Source organism: Pipistrellus hanaki (genome assembly GCF_964339955.1).
Source record: "Pipistrellus hanaki genome assembly, chromosome: 3".
NCBI classification, from domain to species: domain Eukaryota; kingdom Metazoa; phylum Chordata; class Mammalia; order Chiroptera; family Vespertilionidae; genus Pipistrellus; species Pipistrellus hanaki.
This window is the reverse complement of record NC_140505.1, coordinates 48,735,912-48,758,073: the sequence shown is the minus strand read 5'-3', so window position 1 is coordinate 48,758,073 and position 22,162 is coordinate 48,735,912.

Here is a 22,162-nt window from a genome sequence, read left to right as displayed (position 1 = left end):
TGAAGGCCTGGTCACCCCTACCTACCCTTCCCTGCTGGCCTGATTGCCTACATCTTGCAGGCCTAGTCTCTTCCAACTGCCCTCTCCTGCTGGCCATCTTTTGATGGCCATCTTGTGTCCACATGGGGTCAGCCACCTTTGATCACATAGGGGCAGCCATCTTGTGTGTTGGAGTGATGGCCAATTTGCATATTTCTGTTTTAATGGATAGGATAGAGGCCTGATGCATGGGTGAGAGCCAGCTGGTTTTCCCTGAAGGATGTCCTGGATCAAGTTGAGGATTCCCTGGGGCACGTGTTGGCCTAGGCAAGGGGTATATGGTGGTTTGCAGGCTAGCCATGATCCCCCTGTGACCCAAGCATAAGCGCTGGTATCTGGGATTTATTTATCTTCTATAATTGAAACTTTGTAGCCTTGAGCAGAGACTAGGGCCAGCCAGGGCAGACAGGAAGCTTGGCTTCCTTCATCACCAGGGGAAACCCAAGCCTCTTGCTCTCTCCAGCTCTGTGGCTGCTGCCATTTATGTTAGGATTTATTTATCTTCTATAATTGAAACTTTATAGCCTTGAACAGAGGCCAAGGTCAGCCAGGGTGGGCAGGAAGCTTGGCTCCATTACTGGGGACAACTCAAGCCTTCTGCTTGCTCCAGCTTCATGGGCACTGCCATATATTTTGGGTTAATTTGCATACTTGCTCCTTATTGGCTTGTGGGCATGGCTTGTGGGTGTAGTGGAGTTACAGTCAATTTGCAAGTTTTTCTTGTTAGATAGGATTGCTCAAAAAAAAACTACAGAGAATTGTGTTTACTTAAAAAACACAGAATTCACCAGCTCCAAATAAACAAAAGTGTTTATAGAAAAATATGGTATATTTTGAGAAAAAATACTGTGCTTGTGCATTGTGTGTGTGTGTGTGTGTGTGTGTGTGTGTGTGTGTCTGTGTGTGTAGAGAAAAGTGATGATTGGTGATCTCAATAACAAGCAGAAATTTTATCTCTATGTCACATGCATATTATTGAAATATTTTTATATACAATTAATAGGACAAAAGCTATTTAATTGATCACCAGTCATCCAAATAGATAATGCCCCCAAAATAGACTATATTTATTGTACTGTTTTCTCACATGCCTAATTTTATCAGTGAATTTTCTAGCAAACATAACAGTCAGAATATAGTATTTAAGAAAACTTAATATAATAGTTACCATATTTTCTAGGACATACATCTATTTTACCAGTTCTCATATATCATATTGCTTAAGTAATCAATTTACACTTACAATTTGTTTTCCCATTTAACCTTAGAAATTCTACAAGGTAGAGGCTTTCATTTTTTTTCTAAGTTGTTAAAAGCTTTAGGCATTATTTCCCTCAAGGATTTAGTTCACATTATTATCAAGTAAGGGGATGATAAAAAAAAAATCTGAGAATTATAACAATAACTATCAGGATTATAGAAATTTCTCATAACTCATTAGGGAATGGATTATAATCATGTGTTTGTAGAACATAAAGTATAAATATATATTTAAATTTAATAAAAATTATATTTTAGCACAGTTCTCAGCTTTATAAAATGTAAAGATCTTATAGTTTCCTATGCCATGCTTTCCTGGTGGCCTGCTCTAAAGATTTAATTCTTGTATAGCCACTTTCATGATTGTACGACCCAATTCCTTGCAATTAATCTGTACTTCTCAAGTTAGCTAGGTAATACAGATTTGGGTACTAGGAGAGGACCTATAGAAAGAGAATGAAAGTTTAGAATGAGTTCTCTTATTTGTTTGTTTTTAATGATTTCTCTAAAGGAATTAGATTTCAATAAAATAAACCCTCCATTTATAGCCATGTTGATGGCTATAGAGACATTCAAAATATTGCCTTTGGACAGTAAAGACCAAATACTTGTAGAAAGTGAAGTGTAAGGTGACAATTCAAACACATAAATTCTGTCAAGGTTTTCATTGCCAGGACACGCAACCCTCATTACCTACTTGAAAATTTGTAATGGCCTTTTTTGAGATAGTTACATGGCAAGTTATTGTTGATTCTCCTTAAAACCTACCTCCCATTACCCTTTTTTTTGCTCTAAATTTATAAATAAACTCAGTCCCAACAGGCCTCAGAGTGTGAGGGATGAAGAGTGACTCATATGGTAGTGTATTGTATAATAACAAAAAACAATACACAGTTTTCCTAATTTACATATACAGAAATATGGGAATATGTATGGAAATGAATCTGAGGGTATGGGATTATGATGAAAGGAATCTAAAGTTAGATCAGGTCAAAGCTATTGATAGGAGCTCACTAAATGGAGATTCGTGTTAGACAGGGCCCTAGCCTATCTGTTGGTTTGTGTTTTTTTTTTTAAATATATTGTTATTGATTTCAGACAGGAAGGGAGAGGAAGAGGTAGAGAGAGGCAGAGAGAGACAAAAAGAGAGACAGAGAGAGATAGAGAGAGAGACAGAGAGAGAGACAGAGAGAGAAACATCAATGATGAGAGAAAATTCTTGATTATCTGCTCCTACATATCTCACATTAGGTATAGAGCCTGCAACCAGGACATATGCCCTGACCATGGATTGAATCTTGACCTGGTTCATAGGTCAATTGTCATCCACTGAGCCACACAAGCTGGGCTGGTTTGTTGACTTATTCACAGATCCTACAGTAATCTGTACAATGCGCAGTTGAAATGCCAGAACTACCTAGGCCTACTATACAGTAAGTGTCCAAAGGCTTAGGGAGATTGGAATAATAGAGGAGATTTACCATGTAAGAAATGCTTATCAAGCCTGAGTTAAGAGAACACATATTTCACTAGATAACGAAAAATAAAATTTGAAGAGAGCCCCAGCATTGTGAGAGCTGTGTCCACACTCTCTATTTGTCAAAAATTACAGTGCAACCCTCTCTCGTTAAACTGCATTGCTACATGCAATGGGGAGAATAGGGCCTGGATGTGGCAAGGGCCAAGAGGCAGCATGTAATTACCAAAAATGAAGTAGATGTGGTTAAAGTAATAGATAAGAAGTGAATGCTGTAATATGAATAGTCTGGCTTGCAGAGACCTATGACATTGCAGAGACCTAGTTGATCATGGTATCTCTAGAAAATAAATAGTTTGGCAGTGTATTGGTTTTCTAGGGTTGCCATAAAAAAATAAATAAACAAACAAAAATAAACTAGAATTAACTGAAGGATCTCTTGGCTGCTTACAAGTTTGGGCAGTTATGAATAATGTTGCTATAAACATCATGTTCAGGTTTCTGTGTGAATATGTTTTCAACTCCACTGAATAAAATATTAAGGAGCAGGAATGCTGAGTATGTTAAAAGTATGTAGTTTTGTAAGAAAACATCAGTCTTCCAAAATGGATTTTCCATTTTGCATTCCCACGAGCAACAAATAAAAGTTCCTGTTGCTCCAATTCTTGTTAGCATTCTGGATTTGGGGCCATTCTAATAGGTTCATGGTAGTATCTCTTTTGTTATTTTAAATTGTGGTTTTCTGATTTTATTAATTCCAAGTCTATACTGGTTAGTTTTGATTGCACATTATATTGATCTAATGCCTATAACTACCCTGTAACATGATATAACTGTTCTTGTATTCATTCAGCAATTAATGTAATATTTAATGACTATTAGTTGAAAATGCTTCCTATTGATATTTCCCCTGTACTAGAATTATTGTAGTGAGGTATAGAGTCATGCCCACTGCCCTCCTAGAAGTTATATTTTCAGGCTGGAGTAGACACCAAACAAAAACAATGAGAAAAACAGTACAGAAATAACATTTTCCTAATGCATCATTAGGAGCTTACCTAGTTGGAAATGTCAAAATTAAAACTCTAAACTTACTGTCTTTAAGTCATTTATACCCAAATAGAACCACTTGCTGATTATTTTTCTTCTTCTAAGATTGTCTCTTCCCCTCCTTCTCAGATTTATTTCTAATACGTAGAAGAATTTATTTCATTCTTGAATTTGTATTGTCTTCTAATTATCATGCCAAAAAATAATATGAATGGCTGGTAATACGAACTGATATACCAATTACCTTTGTCATTCCTTTAGGAAAGTAATCTACTCTATTCTCCATATGTTTTTCATTTACCAAACTAATCTATATATTAAAAACACACAACACACACACCCACAAGTATACAGAAATAAAAGAAGTTACTCTTAAGTATATTTATAAAACTTGGTGCAGTAAAATTATTTAGAAAACACAAATAATGTGACAATAATCTATACTAATAAAAGGGTAATATGCTAACTAGACCAGATGTCTTCTAGACATCCATCCAGACGTCCTACTGGACAAAGCCATAGTGTTGGGGACTGAGGCAAAGGCAGTTAGGGGCATTCAGGACAGCATGGGAGAGCAGTTAGGAATGACCAGGCCAGCAGGGGAGGGCAGTTAGGGGTGAACAAACTGGCAGGGGAAGGCAGTTAGGGGCAATCAGACTGGCAGGCAGAGGCAGTTAGGGGCAATCAGACTGGCAGGCAGAGGCAGTTAGGGATGATCATTCAGCAGCCAGAGAGGTTAGGGGTGATCAGGCAGGCAGGCAGAGGCAGTTAGGGGCGATCAAGCAACAGGCAGAGGAGGTTAGGGAAGATCAGGCAGGCAGGGGGGGGCGGGGGGACAGTTAGGGGCATCAGGCAGGCAGGCAGGTGAACAGTTAGGAGCAAGCATTCCCAGATTGAAGAAGGTGCAGGCCAAGCTGAGGTATACCCACCCCCCCACCCCCCACTCCCAGTGCATGAAATCATACACAGGGCCTCTACTAATGATGATAAGAAGAACAACAAACCATTATATAGATATTTAAAGGGGCTAAATCCACTAATAGCTTTATATACATAGACTTTATATTTTCAGTTCTTGTTGATGCATATATATAAATATTTGTGTCATATTATATCATGTGAACTTGTGAGTATAGAAATAAACTTCAAATTTTTACAAATATAATTAAGGTCAAGAAAAAATGTAAATAAATGGTATATTATGTGCATTTCATTTCATTTATTTATTTTAAATATATTTTATTGTTGTTTTTTTTTACAGAGAGGAAGGGAGAAGGATATAGAAATAGAAACATCAATGAGTGAGAAACATTGATCAACTGCCTTCTGCACACCCCCTACTGGGGATGTACCAGCAACCAAGGTACATGCCTTGACCAGAATCAGACCTTTCAGTCCACAGGCTGATCCTCTATCCACTGAGCCAAACCAGTTAGGGCTATTATGTGCATTTTAAAGTCTGAATTCAGATAAAAAGTGTATTTATTCATGGAAGGAATTCTAAGGAATAGGCAAGTTTAGGGAATAAAGAGGGTCCATTGGGGAAGAATGCATATGTAAAGACAAAGGTATCTCTGGACCTGAGTAATTATAAGGTAGATGAAAAGCAGCCTGGACCTGAGCAGCTTGGAGATGCCAAAATACTTGTCTTACTTGCACAAAGGATAGAAAAAGGCCACCAGGTAAGGGGGAGGAAGACATACATTCATAGAGAATAAAGAAAAATCACAGGAGAATCGAAAGAAGGACAGACATTTTCACAGAAAATAAAGGAATGTTTCAAGATTAGGTTAAAGAGCTAGAGGGGGACACCACGTGGGCTTTGGCCTTTGAAAGTGATGCTATGCAACAAAATGACCAATGAGGAAAACAGGAGGTCCTCAATTAATGAAAGGTCCAATTAGAAAGGGTTCAAATAAAGAGCTGCAGCATAGGTGAACTGAAGGCAAAGGGACAGGAGGAATGATATTTTTATTTTTCCCATTAGAAAGAGGAGCAGGCTTTTCCCATTTGGGGGTCCCACCCAGGGGGCCACCTTTGGGGACGCCTCTACCCAGATGAAGTTTGTATATGCTTCCAAAAAACTTCTACATTTTTATTAAAGAAATCTGTTCATACACGAATTTATTCTTCATTTTCATCAGACAAGAACCAATAAGAAGAAGTCTGAACTCAGAGCCCCTCCTTTCATTTCAGGAATCAGAAACATTTCAAAGGAAACTTAGCTGTTCTTTTTGGCATTTTTCTAAGTTTTGATTGGAAGAGGATAAATGGGAACTGTTCAATTAAGACCCCCTGAGTTATAAGATATTACATATCAAAACTTAGGTTTATTTTACATAACTCCTTGGTTTTAAAAATGTAATTCTCAAGTTTTCTTAAAATAAGATTAATTATTTAGTGAACTTTTAGGAAGTCCTGTTTTCTAATTCATTATTTTATTTTTATTATAGTAGTAAGTGTGCATTTGCTTATCTACAAACAAAAACAAGGTATTTTATCTAAAATGTTATTCAGTTCATTGTGGGCAGCAATATAATTGAACCTCTTCCATTTTATCTGAATGAGTATTTGATAGTCTGATACCAATTCAGGCATATTTTCATGTGTACTTTTTTCATCCAACATATCTTTACAGATGTCATTTATTTGCTAGGGAAAATAGTATTATAAGCTGTTTCCAACTTAAATATGCATTTTGTTTTGTAAGATTTCTTACAAATGTGGAATATTAGTTAGCATCTTTTTGAAATTCAAAACACCTCCAAGATTGATAGAAATAATGAACTTTGCAAAGCTAACTCATTTAAAAAGATCAGTTAACTTATAAGGACACACTCTGAAATCAAATCAAGCTCAGCACAGAACAGTGTTCAAAGTTGTGGTGCCCTGCTCTTTGATGTGCAGACTCTATGTTCTCACCAAATTAGCGTCCTTTATCTTTGAGCCTTTCTGTTCTCTGACCCATGAGGATGATAAGAGAAGGTAAGCATTTGAGAAAAAGAAACACAAAGGAGAAGGGCAGTGCAGTCAGCATGGCCTGGACAGTTTAGGTTTAATGCTAATACAAGTTGGAATGTTTTTTAAACTAGTCCTAAAGTTTTAGTTTTATGGCTTCTCCTTCTCTCATTTTCCCCCTCACGAGTTGTCTTCTTTTTATGGAAGACTTCATCATGTCTACTTGTCTGATAAACTTAAGTTTTCTATTCCTCTTAGAATATTTTGTTGGCCTGTATCATAAAACAATAGGCAATTGTTCCCACAATCATGATTAAATTTACATGCCGGGACCGGTTTGGCTCAGTGGATAGAGCGTCGGCTTCGGGACTGAAGGGTCCCGGGTTCGATTCCGGTCAAGGGCATGTACCTTGGTTGCGGGCATATCCCCGGTAGGGGGTGTGCAAGAGGCAGCTGATCGATGACTCTCTCATCGATGTTTCTGACTCTCTATCTCTCTCCCTTCCTCTCTGTATAAAAATCAATAAAATATATTTTAAAAAAATAAATAAATAAATAAATTTACCAAAAGGTCACTTGCAGAATGGAAGGCTGCATTGTTATAGCATCCCTAATAGTACTATGACGGGGTTAATCTGTGGCCAGTTCAGCCTCTCTGTGTTTTCTCATCACCAGGGCATTTCTCCTCTGCTCTACATATACCTACCACTCCCACCTGTAGTGTATAGATTGTAGATTCTCTGTAACCATCCTATTGTTTGGCTCTTTGTTTATTACAATTAAAGTTAATATGATATTAACTAGAGGCCTGGTGCACAAAATTCATGCATGGAGGGGGCGTTCCTCAGCCCGACCTGCAACCTCTCCAATTTGGGAGACCTTGGGAGATGTCCAACTTCCAGTTTACGCTCGATCCCTCAGGGATCTGTATTTCTTTTTCTCCTCTCAGCCTGTCTGCATGCATGCCTGCCTTTCTCTCCTTCTCCTTTCTTATCCCCTAAACTGGCAGTTGGACATCCCTCTTGCAATCGGACTTCTGGTTCCTAACTAATCACCTGCCTGTCTGCCCTAACCACTCTGCCTGCCTGCCTGATCCCTCTAACTGCCCTCCCTTTCTGGCCTGGTTGCCCCTATTAACTTTTTTTTTCATCTAATCCCCTTCACACACAACTGTATTTGACTTCTTTATTGGCTTCTTCTTCTCTCACAATTTCTCTCTCTCCTTTAGGTAACAATTTTTCCTACTGACTCATCATTTATAAACTTTTCTTCTCTCCTTTTTCCTACTTCTGTTCCATCATCCTTCTTCCCATCTTACTCCTATCCTACTTCCCTCCCCACATTTCTTCTCTCCTTTATCTTTACCCCTGCCCACCTTCCTCTTTTCCTTCCTTCCCTTTCTCCCTTGGACCTGCTTTGCTCCCTCCCCCATTTCTTCCTTCTTCCCATTCTCCCTTTAAGCTCTACCAGCTCCCATTTAAAGCCTTTCTTCTCTGCCTCTTCCTTTCTCATCCTACCTTTCCCATACATTCTTCTCTATTTACTTCCACTCTTTTAATATCAATCTATCTACCTGCCTAATTATTCACTGTCATTTATCTTTTTTTTTCTTTTCTGACTCCTACTTTTAAAACCTGTCCCCAGTGCACAACTATACTTTATTTTCATTATAGTTCCTATAGTTCACTTATACATCCTCTTTCCTTCTTTAACTCTGCTGTTTACTGACTCCTTTATAAAGTTCTTCCCTCCCTCTTTCCTTTCTTAAAGCTTCCTGGGGGGGGGGGGGGGGGAGGCTCAGCCCCTGCCAGGTATTCACCATCCCCTTTCCCTGGCCTCCCCACCTCCCATTCCCTACCCTGGACACCTGGCCCAGTGAGGGTGGCCAAGACCCATGTGGCCCAATTGCTGCTGCTGCTGCAAAGAAGGAATTCCTCTGCACAGAAGGCCTCTGACCATTCACCACTCTGTCCCAGACCCATGGGTGCCTCCCCACCAAAGACCTGTACTGGGGGCCACCATCCTCCTCCCATGTCTGGGCTCCGACTCACCCCTTACTGGGCTCACCTGCTCCTCCCTCCCATGGCAGTCACCCTCTCTCACGTGCAGCCTGGTGTTTCCTTCCCTTTTCCCTTTCGGTGTCTTTTTCTTGTTCCCTTTCTGAATCTGTTTCTCCTTTCGACCCGCCTGCATGCAGGCTTTCCTTCCTCTCCCTCTCCTTTCTTATCCCATCCTATTGTATCCTACCCCGGGCCCCGCAGCTCCCTGAGCAGAGTGGGGGATGCAGCCTGCTCATCTGGTGGTGATGTGACACTATAACAGATAACTTTCAGATTTCTCTATTATTAGTATAGATATCAGGCTCAGACTTCTTCAAATATAACTAAAGTATTATCTGTGTCCTAGAAGCATACTTATAATACAGGTACAGTAAAAATAAGATTGGATACTGTTTTAAGGTATACCTTAGTTTTCAAAAAGGTGGCATAGACCAGCCAAGTTATTGAGTCATATTGTTTTTTCTGAGCAGAATATAAGGGTGATTTATTTTCCAGGTTCTTGTCCAGGTGGATTTAAAGAATGAAGCCATGGTCAAAAGGTGGTAGATGAAAAGGTGGAAATTTATTGGAAACAAGTACAGACTCCCACATAGGGAGGGGAGTAGTATCCCTTTATCCTGTGGTTCCTTTTGTTCTCTGTGAATGTATGCCTTTTGGCAGCTCCAAGCCCTCACTTATACCTTTCTCCCCTCTGGGCCCGTTAATTTCTAAAACACCCTAAAACTGACTATTTTACCCCCTAAAACTCCTTTCAATATGCTGAGGAAATGTGATGTCTAGGACCATTCTAGCTGTTGAATTTTACTATCTAGTATTATGACCTTACCTTTTTATTATTAAAAATTTCATTTTTTATAATAGTGTACCCCATTGTTATAGTAAATTTTACATTGAAAATTGTGTAGACATTGTATGGTTTAAATAATATAACTATTAAATATAAGTATACTACTAAAAAATATAAGTATTTTTTTATTGTGTTATGTACCTTATTCCTTTAAATTTTACACTAAAAAAATCATTGTGTGAATTCAGTGTGTGTGTGTGTGTGTGTGTGTGTGTGCTTTAAATCTTATCAGTTACTTCAGAGTTACTACTTATAGATAATTTTGCTACTGGGCATGACTTAAAAGTAAACACCTGAATAATTTTATTTTGTGCGAAAAGTAGTTTATGTGCAATGTGCAGTTTTTGTCAAATCCATCTGTATTCTTTATGAGATCTCATCACTACTGCAAGTTTTACTCCACATCTTCTAGGACAATCCATAGACACTATGACCCCTTGTTTGTAGATCTCCATCAATGTATACGAGCATAAGGTGGTTCAGAGAAGATAACTAATGATTTTTCAATTGTCAGTGTCCAGGGAGAATTTTCATATAGAAACACATAGAAGATGGGGCCTGACACTGAGGAGCAGACAAGCTCAGATTCACCGAAGGTTCATATTTCTTCTTTAGTTTTGACTGCTCTCTGCATTCATCCCAACTTTTCACAATAGACATTGTGAAATGATCTTACAATGGCAGCACTTTAGATTGCTCTTGAGGTTTTATTTTTCTATTACAGCTTTCTGAGATATATCTTTTAAAGTAGTCCAAAGATCTGAAAGTATTTTACATTTTTCTATGAGCACATTCTTTTGAAAGAAGTACTGCATAAGATGCATTTTATGAATATCTCACTTGGTCCTTTATCTACTTATTGTATCATTAGAAGCCTGATGCATATGCAAGAGTAGGCCTTCCTTCCCTGTGCTGCTGGCACCAGCTTCCCTCTGGCACCTGGGACCTGAGCTTCCCCCTCCTCTGGCTGCAGACAGGCACCCAGGACCTGGGCTGGCTTCCCGCTGGCCCCAGCTTTGTCAGGAAGAATGTCCAGAATGATGTCTGGAAGATGTCAGAACTAACATATTACCCTTTTATTATTGTAGATTCCTTACACACACACATGCACCCACAATCTCTCTCTCTCTCTCTTTCTCTCTCTCTCTCCCTCTCTCTCTCTCTCTCTCTCTCTCTCTCTCTCACACACACACACACACACACACACACACACACACACACACACACGGATGTATGTGCACATGAAGAAAATGTGTGTGAATTTGGTACACTAATCTGAATGTAAGAAAGATTTTAATAAAATAAAATCTAGAAGATACCATATAAAACATAATAACAAAATTAGGTTTAAATTTTTGGCATGGAAAAAATGCAATAACAATAGTCAAAACCACATTAAAAACAGTGAATGTGCACTTGCAACATTAGTCACAAACAGTTAATATAAATAATACATAATGTGCTTGTATAGATGTGGATAAAATACTAGTAAACTATCTCCATTCATATCTTCCAGACTTTTTTAATGTATTTGGATGCTCCTGTATTGGGGGTATATATGTTTAACAGAGTTATTTCTTCTTGTTGGATTGCTCCCTTTAGTATTATGAAGTGGCCTTTCTTATTTCCTTTTATGTTCTTTACTTTGAGATCTAATTTGTCACATATCAGTACTGCTATCCCAGGTTTTCTTTCATTTCTATTCACCTGAAAAAAAACTTTTCTATCCCTTCACCATAGAAAAGCCCAAAGACTCCATCAAAAAACTACTAAACTTAATAAATGAATTTGGCAATGTAGCAGGATACAAAAACCCATGGCCTTTTTATGTAGCAGGATTCAGAAAACCATGGCCTTTTTATACACCAATAATGAAATGACAGAAAAAGAAATGAAAAACAAAAAAGAAAACAAACAAAAAAAATCCCATTTACCGTTGCACCAGAAAAAATTAAGATACCTAGGAATAAACTTAACTAAGGAGGTAAAAGACCTATACTCAGAAAACTAAAGGACATTAAAAAAAGAGATAGAGGAAGACATAAACAAATGAAAAAACATGCTGTGTTCATGGATTAGTAGATTCAGCATCAGTAAAATGTCCATACTGCCTTAAGCAATCTATAGATTCAATACAATACTTATTAAAATATCAAGGGCATATTTCAAAGATCTAGAATGCACTCTACAAAAATTCATCTGGAATAAAAAAAAATTTAAAAAAAAGACCCCAAATAGCTGCAACTATCCTGAGAAAGAAGAACAAAGTAGGTGGAATCTCAATACCAGATATCAAGCTGTATTACAAAACCACTATCCTCAAAACAACCTGGTACTGGCACAAAAACAGACATATAGATCAATGGAATAGAATAGAGAACCCAGAAATCAACCCAAACCACTATACCCAATTAATATTTGACAAAGGAGGCAAGAGCATACAATGGAGTCAAAACAGCCTCTTTAATAAAGGGTGCTGGGAAATTTGGTCAGATACATGTGAAAAAATGAAACTAGATCACAAACTTATACCATACACAAAAACGAACTCAAAATGGCTAAAGGACTTGAACGTAAGATGGGAAACAATAAAAATCCTACAAGACTCTATAGGCAGCAAAATTGTAGACATATCTCATAGCAATATATCTACGGACACAGATCCTAGGGCAAGAGAGACTAAGGAAAAAATAAACAAAAGGGACTACATCAAAATAAAAAGCTTCTGTACAGCAAGAGAAATCATCACCAAAACAACAAGAAAGCCCACTACATGGGAGAACATATTTGCCACTGTTATCTCTGATAAGGTTTTAATTTCCAAAATTTACAGGGAACTCATTCAACTTAACAAAAGGAAGATAAACAACCCGATCAAAAAATGGGCAAAGAACCTAAATAGATAGACACGTTTTGAAAGAGGACATAAGGAAGGCCAAGAGAGACATGAAAACATGTTCAAAGTCCCTAATTATCTGAGAGATGCAAATCAAAACAACAATGAGTTACCACCTCACACCTATCAGAATGGCTATCATCAACAAATCAACAAATAACAAGTGCTGGAGAGGATGTGAAGAAAAAGAAACCCTTCTTCACTGCTGGTGGGAATGCAGACTGAAGTAGCCATTATGGAAAACAGTATGAAGTTTCATCAAAAATTTAAAAATGGAACTGCCATTTGACCCAGTAATACCACTTCTAGGAATATATCTCAAGAAAACAGAAACACCAATTAGAAAGGACATATGCACCCCTATGTTCATAGCAGCACAATTTACAACAGCTAAGATTTGAAAACAGTCTAAGTGCCCATTAGCAGATGATTGGATTAAAAAAACTGTAATAAATCTACACAATGGAATACTACGCTGCGGTTAAAAAAAAAAAAAAAAAAAAAAAAGGAGTTCTTACCATTGGAACAGCATTGATGGAACTGGAGAGCATTATGCTAAGTGAAATAAGCCAGATAGAGAAAGATAAATATCACATGATCTCACTCATTTTTGGACTATAATGAACAACATAAACTGATGAACAAAAACAGATCCAGAGACAGAGAAGCAACAATCAGACCTTCAAATCTCAGAGGGAAGATAGGGGAGGGTGAGGGTAAGGGGAGAGATCAACTGAAGTAGTTTTATGAATGCATATAAGCCTAACCAATGGACACATGACACTGGGGGCTGGGGTGAGGGCACGTGCCAGTGGCTAGCGGAGGCCGGGGAAAGGTCAATGGAGGAAAAAAGGAAACATATGTATTACTATATTTGTAATACTTTAAACAAACACACAAACAAACAAAAAAAAAGGTGTTTGGTAAAGTAAGTTGCTGAGATTTTGCCTTCTGATTCTAAAAGTATGCTCAAACTTTTATTATATCTCCCACTTGCCTATCCTTGTAAATGTGTAACTATTCTCATTTTTTTCCACTGCAAGGATAGCAGCAGAGGCATAAATCCTATAATACTTGCAAACCTCATGTCAGCATTAAATATGATAAACAGTGTTTCTGTATTTGAAAATGGCCTTGCTGAGACCAAGAAAGAACCAGAGGCAATTAAATACTTTTTTTGTTTTCGTCACTGCTAATGTAAGGCTTTATTTTTCCATATCTAAGTTTAATATGGGGATAAAAAGAAAGTGAGATGAACTAGATTCATGAAATCCTTAAGTAGTGGAAAGTGAAAAGTTTAACAAGCAACAGAAAATTCAATGTTGAGGAAAAGAGATCATGGGACAATGAATGGTTATCTACATATTATCTCAAATGGATTACAGTACATCATTAATAATGCTGAGAGCTCAGGTCCACGTTTCGCATGAGTTTTAGTTTTTATGATAGCAAAAGCTCTGTTCGGTCCTCTTGGATATTTCAAAATTGTATGTTGTTGTGTTTTTGTTTTGTCTTATTTTAAGTCAGGTAGGTAAATTTGTGAGGGCCAATTAGCATTGCTTTGAGTGCCTATCAAACTGAGCCATTCTGTTTTAAATGGTTGTATTCAGTAGGGGAACAAAGATCTAAATTATCATATTTTTTTTTCAATCCACACAACTTAGAAGATGGTATGAGTAAAATGCCAATTTGCCAGAGCTAAGAAGAATGTTTTAGGCCCATAAGTTAGGAAACGCTCAGCACACGTCTATTTTCAGTTCAGCTACAACCTGAAAATGATTCTTCCTAAGAGAAGAATGTGATTGTATACACCTACTCATTACTTAAAGACTTTAATTTTCAGCCAAGACCGGTTTAGCTCAATGGATAGAGCGTTGGCTTGGGGACTGAAGGGTCCCGAGTTCGATTCGGGTCAAGGGCATGTACCTTGGTTGCAGGCATATCCCCAGTAGGGGGTGTGCAAGAGGCAGCTGATCGATGACTCTCTCTCATCGATGTTTCCAACTCTCTATCTCTCTCCCTTCCTCTCTGTACAAAATCAATAAAAATATATTTAAAAAAAAGACTTTAATTTTCAAATTGCCTTTGAAAAATCTACCACTCAGCAATAAATAATAATAAACAAATAAATAAATATATTAAATAACAATTAATCCTAGTATATTTTCATAATTGCAAGGAAGTCACAAAACAAAACAAAAATGCCTGTATACCCTTTACCTATATTAATTTCTTGCTCACTTGCTTACAAAGGGTGTCCCAATAATGTATACACACTTTAACAGGTGATAGCTCAATTTTGAAAGTGAAATGTATTTTACACATTTTTTTTTCTGAATCACATACCAGAAACTTGCAGATATTATATTCCATAATCTATAAATACTTCAGTAAATGTTATGCAAATGTTTATTGCAATCACAGACCCAGTCCTAAATCTATTTTAGAAGGGACCCCACAGCAGTGTAAATACCAGAAGGCTTGTTTCATGATCAGCAAAGTAACAGTCAACTACATTAGCATAACAATCCATGGGGCTGGTCACTTTGACAGAAGACTATTACACATTGTAGCATTTTTCTTTCAAGATATATTTTAAATGGGTAGTGAAGTTTAATGGTTCTATAAACTAAAATAATCCTGAGCACTTTACAAGATACAGATAACTGCCAATTCTGGCTCCATTATAACATTACTAAAGGCCCAGTGCATGAAATTCATGCATGGGGGGTTGGATGGTTCCTTAGCCCAGCCTGCACCCTCTCCAAATCCAGCACCCCTTGAGGGATGTCTGACTACCCCTTGCAATTTGGGACCAAGGGCTCCTAACCGATCGCCTGCCTGATCACCCCTATCCCCTCTGACTGCCTGCCTGATCGCCCTAATTGCTCCCATGTTGGCCTGTTCGCCCCTAACTGCCTCTGCCTCACCTTGCACCCAGGACATAGAATTGCATCCTCCAGACAGTGGCAGGCACCCAGGACCTCCCTCTGGCTGGCCGACGGTACCCAGGACCAGGCTGGCTTTGCCAAGGCTGACCCAAAGCTGCAGGGGACTGTGGGCAGGTGGCTTTGCCCAGGCCACTGGCATCTGGGATCTTGGGGTGGGCGGGATGTTCCTCTCCCAGGCCACAGGCACAGGCACAGCCATTGGTGCCATTGGTGCCCAGGACCACAGGGCGTGCGGCTTGTCTCTCTCCCAGGCAGCAGGCGCAGGTGCAGGCGCAGCCTCTGGTGTCTGGGACTGCAGGGCGGGCAGCTTGTCCTTCTCCCTGTCGCAGAATGGCTGGTCCCTATTCCTCTCCTGAAGCTTTTTGTGCCTGGCTGGTCCCCATTCCTCTCTCCCCAGTGTTGAGTGTCTGTGTAGTTACAGCTTGATAGAGTGAGGGCATAATGGCAATTTGGATATTAGTTTTTTATTATATAGGATTGAAGCTGAAACCTCTTGTTAAATTCAGATTTGTAGTACACTCAATTTTTCTTTTTTTCTCAATATTGTTTTCAAGTCAATGAAGCAGCTAACTAACCCTATACAATTTCTTGTACTCCAAGTACTCAGACACTCAGCTATATTTTTCAAGCAGAGTTCACTTAGTTATTCATACCAATCTTGGATTCCTGTCATATTTAGTGATTTATAACCAATTGCCATTATTATTTTGATGCTCAAAATGTCCCATATTGGCCTAGGGAAATTCTTTAAGCTAGCTTTTGTGACTATTGCCATGGTGCAACAGTCCTGTTAATTTTTATTTTCCGTATAAAATATCTTCCAGCTGAAATCGGTTTGGCTCAGTGAATAGAGAGTTGGCCTGCGGACTGGAAGGTCCCGGGTTCGATTCCAGTCAAGGGCATGTACCTTGGTTGCGGGCATATACCCAGTAAGAGGAGTGCAGGAGGCAGCTGATCAATGATTCTCTCTCATCGATGTTTCTCTCTATCCCTCTCTCTTCCTCTCTGTGAAAAATCAGTAAAATATATTTAAAAAAAAAAACAAAACATATTTCAACTCCATCTTGTACTTACTCTCTCCTTGCACTGGAACCCGAAATTCCTTCAAGGTATCCTGGTCTTTGGAATTTGTGAAAAATGACTTTTGGAAACAAAAATCTTGACCTTGATGTGTTCATTGATATTTTAATGTTTCTCCATGCACTATGATGGATAGAACGACCAACACACACACACACACACACACACACACACACACACACACACGAATACACACACATGCAAACACATTTATCTATCTATCTATCTATCTATCTATCTATCTATCTATCTATCATCTATCGTTCTTTCTCTATCTATATCATCTTCCAAAGGCAATGAGAAAACTGATTTTACTAATCCCATACTTGTAACTAACTCCCTTTTCAGACCAATAGAAACCAGTCTCCCATTTTCCCCAATGTGTTTACTATTTGATCTATTTCACAGAATGTAACCGAGCTCTGGCACTGAGTGTGGAAACCCTTCTCTATTGGTTTGGTTCTGGCAACTTTTGCTTTGGTTCTGCCACTCCATCACTTTCTCACCACCTCAATCTACTTGGGCTCTGATTACCCTGAAGTCACCTCTTCTTCCATCGTGCAAATTTTCATCAACTCCAGTTTGAAAAAATGCAAGGACGCTTCTCTCAAACTAACTGGATACTGACTGACACACCAACTCCTTAACCTCCCATATGAAATCACCAGTTTGCATTACACTGCACCCCTGCACTGACTCACTTCTCACCTTCTTCACACTTCCCACCCTGTAACTGCCACTCATCCTTCTACGGATGCCCAACTTAGCTGCTAACTGGTATAATAACCATACTGATTGAATCATTATTAAACCATGTGCTTTAGTTTAAGAAATTACTTTTCCCAAAAAACTTAAAATCTACTGATGACTTAGTTAAGCACTCTTCACAATTAAAATGCTTCAGATTTTCTTACACCTTTAAATTTTAAACACTTAAAAGAAAAATGATGAAACTCTGACTGCTACTCAGACTGCATTAGTTACAAATGTTCTAATATACTTGGGTATACTTTTTTTTTTTTGTATATGGGTCTCAGTTACATAGAACTAAATTATTGCAATCCTTTGTTCATGTGACAATAGCATTTAAATCCTTGCATCATCCTTTACATAGTTACATTGGTTATCTTGTTTTCATTAGTCTGTAAGTAGCTGCACACTTTCAGTGAAATTTGATCTACTTGCTTCATTTACGACATAATGCCCCAGAATTTCACTTAAAAAACTATCTTGATCTTGCTAACACTCTCCTATTGTTTTAAAGCATCCTATCTAATAAAGAAGAAATATGCAAATTGACTGCAACTCCTGGACAAAGATGGTGGCGCCCACGGCCAATAAGGAGGGAAGATGCAAATTGACCTGACAAGGTTGCGGGGTGGAAGGTGGCTTTGGCCAGCCGGAGTGAAAGCAGAAAGATGGTTCCACTCAGCTAGAAGGCAGTACTGGCAGCATGGGGAAGGAAGGCCAATTCTTGCCCCTAGTCTTATATGTTACTTAAAGGAACATATGCACACACACAGAGGCAAATGCACACCAACATAAAACCTTTTGTTTTAAAATTAAGCAATAGTTATCACTCTCTAGGCACATTTCTGGGACTTATTTTTTTTTTTCAGTCACTACTGCATTTCTATAATCCTATCTAATAAAGAGGAAATATGCTAATTGGCCCTCACACCATTGCAAAGATGGCAGCACCCACAGCCAGTAAGGAGGGAATATGCTAATTGACTGCCCCACCCACAAAGTACATTGTAGTGTGTGTACTATTTTCAGCTTCTGGCCTCCTTATAGTCTCACCAGTGATGTATCATCTGAAGTCATATTCAGATTTTGTTATTTATATTAATTAATGGATATGAAATGTTTTCTATTATTTCATTCATAATGAATTTTACAATTCTTTGTCACCCCCACTCTAGGTATTATTTTATCATAAGACAGAGAGTAGGAGTTTTCTTATTAAATCAGCTGCAGCTTCAGGTATGTATAATGAACCATTATTTAGAACCAGAGACAAAAATTCCATGTGAGACTTTTTTTGCAATCCTTATATTCATAATCCAAGTGGAAAAGTTTATTTTTGTGTACTTGAATTTGAGGCTCTTAATTGTTTCCCAAAAGAGATGTATATGTTTAGTGTCATGTCTTTATATTATATACTGTTGTTATTTAAAATTTCCCCCTAATCTTATGAGCTTCTCATTTTACAGTAGATACAAGCCTAACATAAAACTGCTTTTTTGACTATAGTCTGGTTTTCCTAAATATATCATGGTCAATTTTGATTTCTCAAATTATCTTTATCATTATTCAACATTACAGATGTGATTATTAAGTCCACATACTGTCTTTACTCATCTTATAGTTTTTAGGGTATTATAAAGGAAATTCATACAAGGGGCTTGGCCCTCGCAGCCCTGGCTTCATCTGGAAGGTCGTCCAGTCTAATTAGCATGTTACGCTTTTATGATATTATAGATTTGTACCATCAACGGATATTTTATGTCTATCCCAATTCAACATCATATAGATTAGGTAAGAAATAGATACATAAGTCAGTGACAGAAAATATAAGGAACAGAAATAAATTAATTAATATTGTGACATGGTCATGACAGATTTTTGCCTCTTTAATCTATACTGACATTATATATGTAATATTGGCTGTACAATATATTTCTTACTTTGATACTTTTTATCAGAATACCAGAGGCCCACTGCATGAAATTTGTGCATGGGTAGGATCCCCAGCAGGTGCCAGCTGCCATCCATAGCCTCCCTTCCCATGGTTGTCCAGTCAGCCCCGCCTTCCGGTCAAACTCCCGGTCAAAGTCCCAGTTGAACTCCCTGTTGAACTCCCTTCCCTATTGAGAGGACAATTTGCATATTAGGCTGTTATTGTATAGGATATTTACAAATAATTATATAAAATACTAATACTTTAGCATTAAACATATATAATTTATTAAAATATAATTCCATATAATAAAAGGTAAATATGCAAATTGCCCAAATGGCAGAACAGAAAGTCACTATGACACCCAGTGACCATCAGGGGCAGACTCTCAATGAAGGAGCTGCCTTCTAGTAGGCAGTGCACTCAATCAATGGCAGTGCTAAGGATGTCCAACTCACAGCAGCTGTAAGTTGGACATTCCCCAAGGGCTCCCGGACTGCAGGAGGGCACAGGCTGGGCTGAGGGATCCCCCTGAGTTCAAGAATTTTGTGCACCAGGCCTCTAGTTTTTTTTTTTTTTTTTTTTTTTTTAAATATATTTTATTGATTTTTTACAGAGAGGAAAGGACGATGAGAGAGAAACATCGAACAGCTGCCTCTTACACACCCCCTACCGGGGATGTGCCCTCAACCAATGTACATGCCCTTGACTGGAATCGAACCGGGGACCTTTCAGTCAGCAGACTGATGCTCTACCACTGAGCCAAACCAGTTTTGGCTGGGCCTCTAGTTTTAAAATAAAACTTGCTGATATTAAACTTTTAGGCTTACTTTAAATTTCTAATATTAAACAATAATTTGAGTTTTTAAATCTTTTGATACATAAGTCTTTTTCCTGATAACAATAAAATACCTAATATTATTAATAAATAATGAGGAGTTAGGTGTAAAGCAGTTTCTTTTAGGAGACTATTCTTCAAAATATTCAATACTTTTAGATAGCATATAATAGTGTTTGTGCTAAGAGCAACAAAGACTTTTGTTTTGTGAGATTTAAAATTTGGCTCAGCCGAAACCAGTTTGGCTCAGTGGTAGAGCATCGGTCTGCGGACTGAAAGGTCCCGGGTTCGATTCCGGTCAAGGGCATGTACATTCGTTGCGGGCACATCCCCAGTAGGGGGTGTGCAAGAGGCAGCTGGTTGATGTTTCTCTCTCATCCATGTTTCTAGCTCTCTATTTCTCTCCCTTCCTCTCTGTAAAAGCTCAATAAAATATATTTAAAAAAATAATAATAAAATAAAATTTGTCTCAATCCATGGAATTTATTATTATATCATGAGATGCAACATATAAACTATAGTTCTTTCTTTTCCTCTACTCTTTCCCTTCCTAAACACTCCAATCTACAAACCAGCAGATGGGGCAGAAGAGGCAGATGCTTGTGTGTTGGATGAAAATTAAACCCCGTTCCACAATCTGGAATCAGAGACCAAGTAGAGCGAGGATGGTGTTCAAACAAAAGAGACACCCCAGCAAGGGCTAGTGCCAGAACAAGATTAGCCAGTAAATCAGTCTTGAGCAAGGAAGATGGGGAGGTGGCAGAGGCTGACTTGCCCAGAGTGTTGGCTAGAGCAGATGAGAAGCCTCCCCTTTGTTGAGAAGATTATGTCTGACTCAGGATATAAAACACAAGAGGAGTGAGGGATATTCACAGTTGGCTAGTAGCTCAGACGAAGGAGTCCGTGCACAAGTGGAGGTAAGGAGAACTTCATATTAAGGGAGTACATTCCGTTATTGGGTTGTAGAGCCCAAAAAGTAGGAGAAGAGAATTCCAGAAAGAAGTAGGTGGGAAATGAAAAATGTAAAATAAATCCTATGTTGTTGAATACAAGTTGGAGCTACCATTGTAAACTCAGAGATTTCAATATATCAAGATGTAGAAATAAATGTGAATATGTACGTATGTATATGTGTGTTTATATATTCCCACCTCTGTCCCCTGCAATGTTCCTGGGAGTAGTAACAATCAAAATGCTTAGCACCAAAATCTTACTTTATATATTATATTTTCCATTAAAATAATACAGGACTCCTTACAAAAATAACTCATTCTACAACTGAGGCAAAGAAAGTACAAAATAAGACTGAGGTATTTTCTTGGCCAAAATATAAAAAAAATAACCCCCCCCCCAAAAATGTTGAGTATATGCCAAAGGATACAGAAGTCAATAGAAAGAGATCCTCACTGTGAAAATGTGATGTCAAAATAATATTAATGTGTTATACTCCATTATATAAGGAATTTGTAAGCCTATACTAACATAAGTTAGTGAATAAATAGAAATTTTCATAAAGTCTCAGAATATCAGCATCCTAAGTACTTGTATACACAAAAATAAAAGGGGGAAAAAGTAATATTTAAATGAATAATACTAGTAGGTGTCATTTAATCAAATGCTCAAAATTAAAATCAATAAAGAAGCAATGAGACAAATTGGAATGGTGTACACTTATAGGATTGGATGGGAAGGACAGAGATTCTCATCATTATTATACTTGCCAAAAGTGTTTATCTGATTCTAATTATGATGAAATATCTGAGAATCCAAAAGTGAAGGGCTTTATGCAAACCAACTGGCTTTCAATATTCCCATGTGTCCAGGTCATGAAGATCAAGGAAAAACTGGGAACCATTCCAGATTAAATTAAACTAAAATGACATAGACACATGTGTGTAATTCAGGATTGTATTTCTTTCTCTTCATGTATATTACCAGAATAATTGAAGAAATTTGAGTGACTTCAGGATTAAATGCTAGTGATATATCCATATTATTCCTCCATCTTCATGGTAAGATTGTT